This window comes from Moschus berezovskii, chromosome 6, assembly GCF_049115385.1.
Source record: "Moschus berezovskii isolate FMDL1 chromosome 6, NW_MosBer_1.0, whole genome shotgun sequence".
Classification (NCBI taxonomy): domain Eukaryota; kingdom Metazoa; phylum Chordata; class Mammalia; order Artiodactyla; family Moschidae; genus Moschus; species Moschus berezovskii.
Window position 1 is genome coordinate 8,491,359 of NC_142465.1, and position 12,190 is coordinate 8,503,548.

General features: G+C 41.4%; 1 protein-coding gene across 3 annotated transcripts in view; it reads left to right on the forward strand.

Moving 5' to 3' along the window:
* Nucleotides 1-1,370: 1,370 nt before the first annotated feature.
* The window catches only part of GLIPR1 (GLI pathogenesis related 1), a 63,663-nt gene continuing 52,843 nt past the window's right edge, over nucleotides 1,371-12,190 (forward strand). For 2 of the 3 annotated variants that reach the window (XM_055395222.2, XM_088836808.1), the window contains exon 1: nucleotides 1,409-1,425. The gene's annotated coding sequence lies outside the window, so the exon portion shown is untranslated. Of the gene's footprint in view, nucleotides 1,426-12,190 lie in introns of all 3 variants that reach the window. The other variant, XM_055395221.2, reaches the window with a different exon arrangement.

Consider the following 12,190-nt stretch of genomic DNA (forward strand, 5'->3'; position numbering starts at 1 on the left):
AGGGGATATATGTATACCTATGGCTGATTCATGCTGAGGTTTGACAGAAAAAAACAAAATTCTTTAAAGCAATTACCCTTCAATAAAAAAAAATAAATTATGAAGATACTATATGGTCTTAATGTCCATATGATAATGATGGAAGTGCAAATTAGTACAAGTTCTGAAGGTAATTGGACATTCTCTATGTGAAATCTTTAAAACACTCATATCTTGTTACACAGTAATTCTATTTCTATGAATCAATCCTACCATATATGTCTTAAATATAAAGATATCCACAGCAACATTATTTATAATAAAGAAAAATAAAAAGAATCTGAATGCCCAACAGTAATTTGTTATGTAATGTTATGAGGCACTCATAATGATGTGAGGAAACATTGTACAGCCCTCAAAATCTTTAGGAAAAGTCATAATGACCAAAAATATACTTATGAAATAGTGGTAAGTAGAGAAAAAAAACAATGCCCACATTTAACAAATTTCTGCATATGTTGTTGTTCAGTCACCAAGTCATGTCCGACTCTTTGTGACCCCATGGACTGCAGCACACCAGGCCTCCCTGTCCTTCTCTATCTCCTGGAGCTTGCTCAAACTCATATCCATTGAGTCAGTGATGCCATCCAACCATATCATCTTCTGTTGTACCCTTCCCTTCTAACTCTCAGTTTTTCCCAGAATCAAAATTATGCCCACGTTTAACAAATTTCTGAATGTGTATTTTATATATATATTAAAAACACTTATATATGTATGTGAATGTATCTATATGAACACAAAACACTGAAAGAAGTACACCAAAAGGTTAAAGGCTGGAGGGCCTCCTCTGAGGCGGACTGATAGATGCTGTTTTTCCTTTTCAGAAAGCCAAGATTCCTGGGAATTCTCTGTGGTCCAATAGTTAGGACTCAGGGCTTTCACTGCCCAGGGCCTGGGTTCAACCCCTGTTTGGGAAGCTAAGATCCCACAAGCCACTAAGCATGGCCAAAAAAAGAGTCAGGATTCTTTGGTGGATACAGAATAAGCCACTCTGACAAGGTTAAGCAGAGAAAGTATTTATTAAAGCAAACAATGTAGCTGACAGAATGGACGAGGGTGCTGTAAAAACAGTCCTAGAGCAATGCCCAGATCTGACTGATTCTGTGTAAGAAATGCTACAACTGCTGGCTGTCAGGAGGTCTGGAAAGCTACTCTTAAACTGCAACCCCCAGAAGCTGTACATGTCTGGTGCCACACGGCCAGCAAAAATGGAAAGAATGCGGAAGCAGTTCCCACGTGTTACTCATCTCCAAGTGATCAGAGGGGTGATATATAACTGACTTAAACCATAAAAGGATAATTCTGACTGCTGGGAGGAGAATGAAATGCAGGGGCAGGGGAAAAAGCAAGGAGACTGCTGAGGAAATCATCACCATATTCCAGGTGAGAAGTAAAGACTGATTGGTGAGAAGTGGTTGAACTCTGGGTGTATTTCAAGGGGGACTCCTAGATCTTGACCTGAGAATTTGGGGGCCTCGGCTGTAACATAACAGATAGAAAAGATCGTAGGTAGAAATCATAATCGAGCAATGTGCCAGGGTGCCCGCAGTGCAGAAAGTCAAACTCTGATGACAGGTGTTTGCTGCAAACTAAGGGTTTATTGCAAGTGGACTTTGCAGAGCTTTGTGGTCTCATTTAAGGCAGTTGTGGGCAAGGGACAGTGAAATGTGAGTTACTAATCTAATTTGATATGGCTTTCTCTGCTTGAGGAAGAAAACACTGGTGCCTCGGAAGGAAACTTACATTGTTGTCAGCTCCTTCTCTTCCTAATCAATTTGATCTGAAGGTCTCCAACATTTGTACCAGAGCAGATGTCAAATGAAGTCTTTCTCTGGGTAATGTGTACCCAAGGCTCAAGCCCCTGAAGTCTGGTCGCCATCTAGGTAGTGGGGAGGACCTGGTATGGTCCCTTTCAAGGAGATCAAGGGCAGTCTTTGTTCTTACAGATTCCAAATCAGAAGTGTAGAGAAAAGTCAGAACCATCAGTTAGAGAATCCAGATATCTGAGGAAATTAGAATTCAGGTTTCAGTCCAGTTCACAGGTACATACAAAGTCTCAAAGACAAACCTAACAAAATTAGAATCTAATAGAAATGTACAAACGTAAATTTTCTCTCTACTATCATCCCCATTTTTTATCAAAGACAATCGTAGTAAAACTAATTTGTTTTCACTAAAGTTGGCCTGATAATTTATAATGACTATATAAGATCTTTTTAAGACTGCTTTTGCTGACGTAAGGTGCTGGGTTGACTTTTCCAAGGAGTTTTATTGGCTCCATAAAGCCAAACTCAGTTCCTTAAAGCTGTCTGGTCATATCTGAGTTTATGCTTCTCTCTCTCAAATATGACAATCCAGTCAAACCCTTGGTAATGAAACCACTTGGGTCATTTCAGGGGCTCTGAAAAGTTCTGGCACTGTGGTCCTTTATGTCTCAGTGCAGAAAAGAAATCAGAGGGAGGCAAGGTGATAGATAAGAAGTGCTTTATTAGAGTAGAACGCTTGTGAGGTTTCCAAGTGGGCAGGTGAGAAGTGCCACGCCCCGAGAACTTACTGGGCTATAGTTTCATAATCAAAGGGAAAGTGGGGAGGAGAGGAGGCCTTCTTTCTCTTTCTTGAGCAGAAGTCATGCTTTCATCAACAGTTCCTCCTCCTGATTGAGCAGAGAAATATTCTTTTCCATACATGTTCAAGTAAGGTCCACAAATTATCGTTTATCGTGTGCAGAGAGCATGTCCCAGGAATCATTAACTTACTGAGCTCACTGGGCAGGATGTGGTCTCATGCCACCGTTGGGTTATTGCTTGGGGTCACGTCTCATGCTTCCGTTGCGTGGTTTCGTTTCTAAGCAAGCCTGCTTGGTTGTGTGGTAAAGCAAGCCTGCTCTCTCAAGCCATCGTTTAACTTGCAGGGGGTGTCCCATACATTTTCTACTTACAGGCCTCTGATGGGATTAACTAACCATTTTTGTTAATGTATTTTGTCCCTGTATTCTGTCCCTGTCAGCAATACAGCAAATATTTTCAACTGTGTCCTAAGAGACCAGATGCTTAATGAACTTATGCAAATAACTAACTCTATTGCCACGAAAAGAATACCTAAGGGTTTCCAAATTCAAGAGGGATCAGGTAGAGAGAAAAAGTAAATACTTCATCTTTGTTTACTAGGGTATACTTTGCCAAAACGCTGCAAGACATAGACAGCTTGAGAGAAGTTTCCTAAACTTTGGAAAAGCATAATATAAAAAGACTGGCAAAGTTTAAAACAAAATGTCATAAAAATTATAATCATCCTCACAGTTTGCTCAGTCTGATGAAATTAATACTTGTTCTGCTTGAATCTAGTTTTTTCATTAGTTCTGGCATGTTTTACCCAATTCAATTTTATGATCTTAACAGAAACCAGTACTTGTCAAAATCCTTTCCATGAATTTCTCTGACGATGAAATATTTTTGCAGAAACACTTTTACAAAAGGATCTGAGTGAAACAGTAACTTTCTGTAAATGACAAAAGACTTTGAGTGCATTATAATGGAATTTTGAGGATATTTTGTTTTTTCTGTGACACATGTTTTATGATAATATCTGATCAGTTCACCCTAGATGGGTGTTCACTTGCTCTCTGTACATCCCCTGCTCTATCAGCCTCTGCTTTACCTTCACCCTACTCACAGGACTGATCTTTCCTCTTGCTGGTAGATCCTAATCAGTGCATGCCTACGTACTTACTTGCCCCAAGCCCAGATTATGATAGCTTTAAAGATTAGGAATACCTTATCAAAAGGACAAAAAGAGGTGCTCCTCTGCTGGTTTCCCTGGTAACCAAACAGCCAACCTGAGGTCAATTCCCTTTATAATTCTCCTCCCCCCACCAATCCCTCACCATCCCATAACAAAGACTACTGCCATGTCTTGCCTTCTGATACACAGGGTGGAGTATCATTCCAGGATTTTGCTTCAGGCATGTAAGATCCCCCTTTAAAAGCTGTCTCTGTCACTGACTCAGAAATAAGGAAGAAATCTTGTTTTCTATTTCAAGTTAATCATGAAAGTAATGTTGCTTATCAGCTTGAATTATACAAAATAGCCCACCTCTGGGAACTTTGCCTCCCAGAAAACATGATGGCCAGGCCCAGCTGTGAATGACTGCAGGTGCAAAGAAATGAACACATTCCCTCCAGAGGCTAATGGGAACTAGGAAATGCTTGACTTTACTCCCCCGCCTTTTAGAAGAAAGAGGTCTGAATTCTAACTCGGGCAAGATGGTCCTGTGAGACAGGAGCTCACCATTTTCTCTCTGCTGGGTTTCCAAATAAAGTCACCATTCCTTGCACTAACAATTCCTCTTTTGATTTTTTGCCCTGTTGTGTGACAAGCAGTAGGAGCTTAGACTATGTAACAAATGTTGGTACAGCCAGCCAGAATCCTTGCTACTTCCTTGGCTAGTCGGCCTGGCTTGGGAATTTCCTGGTAAGGTCCTAGCAGTTGCCGGGACCTCCTATCCTGAGGGTATCGTCTTCAAAATTCCCCAAAGCAGCACTGGCTGCCCCCACATTTGGCAGTTGGAACAGGGCAAGTGATATCTCTTTAAACTTTAGTTCCCTCATTTATTAGTTTTTGGTCATGCCGTGAGGCATGCAGGATCTTAGTTCCCCAACCAGGGAACGAGCCCATGCCCTCAGCACTGGAAGCATGGAGTCTTAACCCCTGGACTGCCAGGGAAGTCCCTGGCAGGTGGAGCAAGGAATCGACACATGGGAGCGGCCACAGGCTTCATATAGAAGGTCAGGTCACTCCAGTGTTTACAGATGGAGATTTTATTTCCTCTCCATTCGGGCCTTTTTCTTCAGACTGTCTTGTACTTGAGTTGGGTATCCTGTTGGAGTGTGGAAATAGTTGTTGGACTTTAACAGCTCGGTTTGTGAACTGGTTCATCTGTTTCTTTGGATGCTAGGATTCATGTACAGTTTGTGTTTGGTCTGTCTTGAATTTCTGTCTTTGAAAACAGAGAATGTTTCTATGATCTCTAAAGAAAGTCTTCTAAGGCACATTTTGGATAAGTGACCTGATTACAGCTGTGAACACGGGTGAGATGAAGATGCTGTATTGTATAATAACAACGTGTGGCCACAGTACTTGTTAGGATCTCTAAAAGGGGTTTGGGCAGGATTATGCGAGGACCCTGTGGGATGCGTACTGATCTTCTTGCTCAGTCACTTATGCTGCTTATGGTTTCCTGTGTCATTGGTATCTGTAAAACCCAAGACCAAAGTTGAGTGTTTATTTAGGATTGTCTGTTTGACTGTGGTCCTTTAGGTCCTTTTGAGGTTTTCATTTTATTTTGTTTAGTATGGTTTCTCCATGCGTTCATTCATGTCAGTCGCTCGGTTGTGTCTGACTCTTTTGTGACCCTATGTACTGTAGCCTGCCAGCCTCCTCTGTCCATGGGGTTTTCCTGGCAAGAATACTGGAGCGGGTTGCCATTTCCTCCTCCAGGGTATCTTCCAACCCAGGGATTGAACCCGCATTGCAGGTGGATTCTTTTCCACTGAGTCACCCAGAAAGCACGTTTCTTCATATACAACCAAATTAGTTCTGTGATATTTGAAACTTTTACTGATGTCATATGGAGGAAAAGAACAGGAAAGAAACAAAACAAAACCTGTCCTTGTCCCAGAGTGGGACATTTCCAGGAAGAAATTCTCCAGTTGGTTCCTAAAAATCAGCTAAAGCTACAAATAGAAATGGACATGCCTTTCCCATAAACATTAGTAAAAAAAGTTTTAGCCATCTAGACAGCTGACCTTGATTTGTCCCATCTGCCAGAAACCCAATCTCTTCTGTAACTGAGTTTTACATTGTTTTTTAAATGGTTGTATCTGACTCATGGCTGAAATTTTGGAACGGCAGCTATGGAGTCTGTGTTTGTACGTGTATTATAGATGTGTAGCATTATCAAAATTAATTTGTAAAAGAGCTCTAATTACATGACGTAAAGGAAATTAAATGCTTATATAAATACTCAAAATATAAAACTGGCTAGAATAAATTGGGGTTCATGTGATATGGAAGACAGTCATTATCAAACTAATATCCAGCATTAAACTTAGCTTGGGCTTCCCAGGTGTCTCACTGGTAAAGAATTTTCCTGTCAAGCAGGAGACATGGGTTTAACCCCTGAGATGGGAAGATCTTCTGGAGAACAAAATGGCAACCCACTATAGTATTCTTGCCTGGAAAATTCCATGGACAGAGGAGATGGGTGGGCTACAGCCCATGGGGTCACAAAAAGTCAGACACTACTGAGCGACTAACACTTTCACTTTTCAAGGTTTTAAGGCTAAGAATTATAAAGAAAACATTTCAATATGAAAAAATGTAGGATGTTTGTTTTTAGCAAAGAAGGTATTAGGAATAAAAGTGCATTTTGTTAAAGGGGAAGAAGGTGATTCTGCCGTAGAGTTGGTTGCTTCTAAATGAAAAGAGGACAGATGAATAATGACACAGAAAGTTGGGGAAGGTTTGTGGAGGAGGAACACTGAGTTTTGTGCATTGTCAGGATGGCTAAGATAAGGTTGAACTTAAGAAATAGAATCTTATATGTACAGTGATACAACAACTGAATTTGGTTCTCAAAGGGGACAAACTTTTTTTAAAATATTGAACTGCTTTTGGTAATTGAGTTTAAGTGAGCTGTATTTGCCATTGAGATCTTTTATTGTTGTTGTTGTCTAGTCACTCAGTCGTGTCAGACTTTTTGTGACCTCATGGACTGCAGCACATCAGGTTTCCCTGTCCTTCACCATCTCCCAGAGCTTGCTCAAACCCATGTCCATTGAGTCGGTGATGCCATCCAACCATCTCATCCTCTGTCGTCCCCTTCTCCTCCTGACCTCAATCTCTCCCAGCATCAGGGTCTTTCCTAATGAATCAGTTCTTCACATCAGGTGATCAAAGTATTGGAACTTCAGCATGAGTTCTTCCAGTGAATATTCAGGATTTATTTCCTTTTATTATCTTTTATTAGCACTGGCTAAAATTTTTAACAAACTTTCTACAAGATCAAATTTTAAATGAAGTTCACTTGACCTCTAATTAACTTTGAGATTTTCCAAAGGGTCCTTGGAACACCTCAAATTATTTGTATTCTCTCCACCTCAGGAATATTTAACTAGGACTTATTTGGTATGTTAAATTATGTGGGAAGCACTGTTAAATAAGTAGTAGTAAAACTTCATAGAGTGTTATTACTATTAACTATTACTGCACACTTTCTGGAAATTATATGGAACTTCTTAAGTCCTGGTATATCCTGGTAAATGATACCAGTCATAATTTTAGTAATTAAATTTCTATATGTCACAGCAGTAACCAAGCTTCTTTTCAATTGCATGTAGTCCTGGCTGATTGATGCCGAAAGCAAAAAGATATCCTTTTAATGGTTAGAGATGAAAGTGAAAGCGTTAGTCGCTCAGTAGTCTCCAAATATTTGCAGCTGTACGCATGGTAGCCTGCCAGGTCCTCTGTCCATGGAATTCTCTAGGCAAGAATGCTAGTGTGTAGCCGTTCCTTTCTCCAGAGGACTTTCCTGACCCAGGGATTGAACCTGTGTCTCCTGTGTCCACTGCATTGCAGGCAGATTCTTTACCCGCTGAGCCATAAGGGACTGCTATTTATGGTTTTCCAGTGGCTTTTGAATGACTATAGCAATTTCATGAAGAAGCGAGGAAGAATGATGAAATCCTTTATGTCCAAGAATGTGTGCTATTTATTACATCAGGGTAAATAAAAAAAAGGGGATAAGAGAAAGTTGCTTCAAACCTAAGTCCTTCAGCTGAGCTCAGGACCAAGAGTCAATTAGAAAATCCTGTGACATAAGAACAATCATGGTTGCCAAGGGAAAGGGGGATGGGGAAGGGAGTGGGAGGTGGGGGAAGGGATGGACTGGGAATTTGAGATTAGCAGATGCAAGCTATAGTATATGGAATAGATGGACAAATCCTACTATATACCACAGGGAACAAGAGTCAATACCCTTCAATAAACCATAATGGAAAAGAATATGGAAAAAAAAGGTATATGCTTAACTGAATCACTTTGCTGCGCAGCAGAAATTAACACAAAATTGTAAAATCAACTATACATCAATAAAAAAAGTTTAAAAGAAAAATTTCTGTATTAGTTTCTGGGGCACAGGGACTTGGTCAGGTACCACCATCTCAGACCCAGCAGGGCACCCAGTTTGGGCCAAGAGCACTCCCAGAGGAGGGCACTTTCACTGCTATTAATTCACACAGGGGACTATATGCAAATAACCAGCAGCACGGCTTCTCAGACTTGTTTACTTGAGGATCTTTACAGAGAGAATCTCCAACATCTGAAGACCGGTTGGCAGCACCCACAGCTGAACCAAACGGGGACCTCAATATGAGAAGGCCCTGATTAGAGCATTACTTATTCGGGCGTCTTGGCAGGGTTTTGAAATGAGGAACCAAAGCAAAAGAGTTTGAACAACATTTAAGAAACTCAGAAAAAAGAAAAGGAAGACCTGCCTCTGAATTTTTGAATGAGAATTATAAAGCCTGCAGACATTATCTTAATTCAGATCATGAGGTCTTTAGAATGGTAAATTTGACTGTGCGGGGAGGTGCTAAGAAATTTGTGAAAATTAGATGGCGCATTTGGAATAAATCCTCCTCATTTGGTAGATGTTGTTTAAAGTGTTCAACAAGGTAGACAGGAGACACAAAGCAAAATGCCGGGTTTTTTGACAATGGTATTGGATTTCCAGAAGGCTAGTTACCCTAAGAGAAGTAAGCCACCATTGGAGAAGGAACATGTGTTTACTGGAAGGAGAAAGAACAGTGGAAAGCAGATTCCCCTAGGCTAACATAAAAACAATTAAAGCCTCTCCTGTGGCAGAAACAGGAACTTGAAGGGAAGAAGCCCAGGGGCTTCCTTAGACTTGAGAGACCTAATTCCCCATAAGAGCTCCACTTAAAACTGACAGAGAACGAGATCTTTGTCCTTCCTAATATTTTCCATCAGAACAGTTTGACATCAGAGTCTAAAAATAACTCCAAAATTGCTTTAGAACCTCCCCAGGTGGGGACTCAACACAGAGGAAACTGCCCCACCAAGGACTGGAAAATAGACTTTACTCAAACGCTTTGAGCTGAGGGAAATTTCAGATAACCTTCTAGTGTTTGTGGATTCTTGTTCAGAATGTGTGTGTGTGCTTTGTAATTGTTGTGTCCAACTCTTTGCAACGCCATGGACTATAGTCCATGGGAATTCTCCAGGCAAGAATAATGGAGTTGGTTGCCATGCCCTTCTCCAGGGGATCTTCCTAACCCAGGGATCGAACCCAGATCTCCTGTATTGTGGATTTTTTACCATCTGAACCACTCTCCTCCAGGGAAGACCAAGAATACTAGAGTGGGTAGTCTATGACTTCCCCAGCTGATCTTCCTGACCCAGGAATCCAACAGAGGTCTCCTTCTTTGCCGGTGGATTCTTTAACAGCTGAGTTACCAGGGAAGCCCTTTTATCAGATAGTGAGAAGCATATCCCACTGGACAGAAAGTCTGAAGTCATTAAAGTCCTCCTAAGAGAAATTATCCCCTGATTGGGGTTAAGGCATTGAAACTACTTTCATCCCGGAGACCACAATCAACCCGAAGAGCTATGAAACTGAATTATACATTTAAAAAGGAACATCTCTAAAACATGTCCAGACTAATGTAACTTGGGATAAGGCCTTCCCAGTTGCCTGACTACAGATAGGTGGGTCCAAGAAGCAGGCTTAAATTAAGCCTCTTTGAAATACAATATGGTAGGCCATTTCCAGGTGTCTGCCCAAGCAAGACAATCCATAGACACTCTAAGACAGTGGTCCCAATCTTTGTGGTACCAGGGACCAGTTTTGTGAAAGATGATTTTTCCACAGATTGGGGTGGAGGGGTATGATTTAGGTGGTGATGCAGTTGATGGGGAGCTGCAGACACTCCCTGGCCCACCCCTCACCTCCTGCTGTGCCACCTGGTTCCTAAAAGGTGGTGGACCAGTCTACAGCCTGGGGGTTGGGGACCTCTGTTGTGGGATACCCAGCAGTTGCCTATTATATTACAACTTTGGGCACTATACTAACCTCTTCATGAGTTTGCCTCCAACAGGTCTGCCTATCTAAATGAAGTAGATGGTAATTTCACTGTATCTGGAGTAAGAGTCAATCAATTTATTTATTTATGTCTAACTAAATAGTACAGGAATTTACTACATGTATTGGGAAGTGGAACTCAAGCTCCAAGTTCAACTACAAATTAGACAACTAAGTGTCAAGAGGTTTCATCTGCTTCAAGTAGTTGTAGCTAAAAAGGAACTGACTAAAGAGGCTAAGGAATATTCATTACTTCCATTCAGCAGCAAGTAGCCAGAAAGTTTATCACCCCTTCCCGACAAGATGATGGAATGGGCATTTAGAGTAGGAAATTGTAATAGGGATGAATGTTTTGTATTTCAAGTTAATCACCAAAGGGCTTTTGCCTATCAGCTTAAGTTATACATAAGGGTCCATCTATGAGAACTTTGCCTCCAAGCAATGAGCATTAGGGGCTTCCCAGGTGGCGCTAGTGGTAAAGAACCCACTTGCCAATGCAGGAGACATAAGAGACTTGAATTCAATCCCTGGGTCAGGAAGATCCCTGGAGCAGGACATGGCAACCCAGTCCAGTATTCTTGCCTGGAGAATCCCGTGGACCTAGTCCTTTATGGAGGACTATAGTCCATAGAATCACAGAGAGTCAGACACAACTGAAATGACTAGCATAAATGCACGCAGTGAGCATTAAGCTAAAATACCTTTGTTTACCTCACAAAACTCGCTGACCAGGCCCATCTGTCAGACAGGAAGACATGAACATATCACCTCTGGAGGCTGAAAGGAACCAGGAAATGCTTGACTTTACTCCCTCTCCTTTTAGTATAAAAGAAACCTGAATTCTAACTCAGGCAAGATGGTTCTTTGAGACACAAATGCACCATCTTGGTTTTCTGGCTTTCCAGATAAAGTCACTATTCCTTGCCCTAACAACTTGTCTCTCAATTCATCGGCCTGCCATATGGTATAAGACAAAAAAGGAACAGTGAGCAGCTGGGTACAACTCTGGGCTCTTTCTTTGGTCTTGAGGCTGCGCAAGTACAGGGCTTGCAGGCCTGTGGATTGCAGCCCAATAGAGAGTACCTGAAATTAGGTCTAATAATATTCAGTTCAGCCACTCAATCCTGTCTGACTCTTTGTGACCCCCATGGACTGCACCACGCCAGGCTTTCTTGTCCATCACCAACTCCCAGGTCTTGCTCAAACTCCTGTCCATCCAGTCGGTGATGCCATCCAACCATCTCATCCTCTGTCATCCCCTTCTTTTCCTGCCCTCAATCTTTCCCAGCATCACAGTCTTTTCCAATGAGTCAACTCTTTGAATCAGATGGCCAAAGTATTGGAGCTTCAGCATCAGTCCTTCCAATTAATATTCAGGGTTGATTGCCTTCAGGATTGACAGGTTTGATCTCCTTGCAGTCCAAGGGACTCTCAAGAGTCTTCTCCAACACCACAGTACAAAAGCATCAATTGTTTGGCATTCAGCTTTCTTTATGGTCCAACTCTTACATCCATATATGACTACTGAAGAAACCATAGCTTCGACCAGATGGACCTTTGTTGGCAAAATAATATCTCTGCTTTTTAATATGCTGTCTAGGTTTGTAATAGCTTTTCTTCCAAGGAGCAAGCATCTTTTAATTTCATGGCTACAGTCACCATCTGCAGTGATTTTGGAGCCCAAGAAAGTAAAGTCTTTCACTGTAACCGTTGTTTCCCCATCTGTTTGCCGTGAAGTGACGGGACCAGATGCCATGATCTTCATTTTTTGCATGTTGAGTTTTAAGTCAACTTTTTCACTCTCCTCTTTCATCTTCATCAAGAGACTCTTTAGTTCTTCACTTTCTGCCATAAGGGTGGTGTCATCTGCATATCTGAGGTTATTGATATTTCTCCCAGAAATCTTCATTCCAGTCTGGGCTTCATCCAGCCCAGCATTTCACATGATGTACTCTGCATATAAGTTAAATAAACAGGGTGACAGTGTAC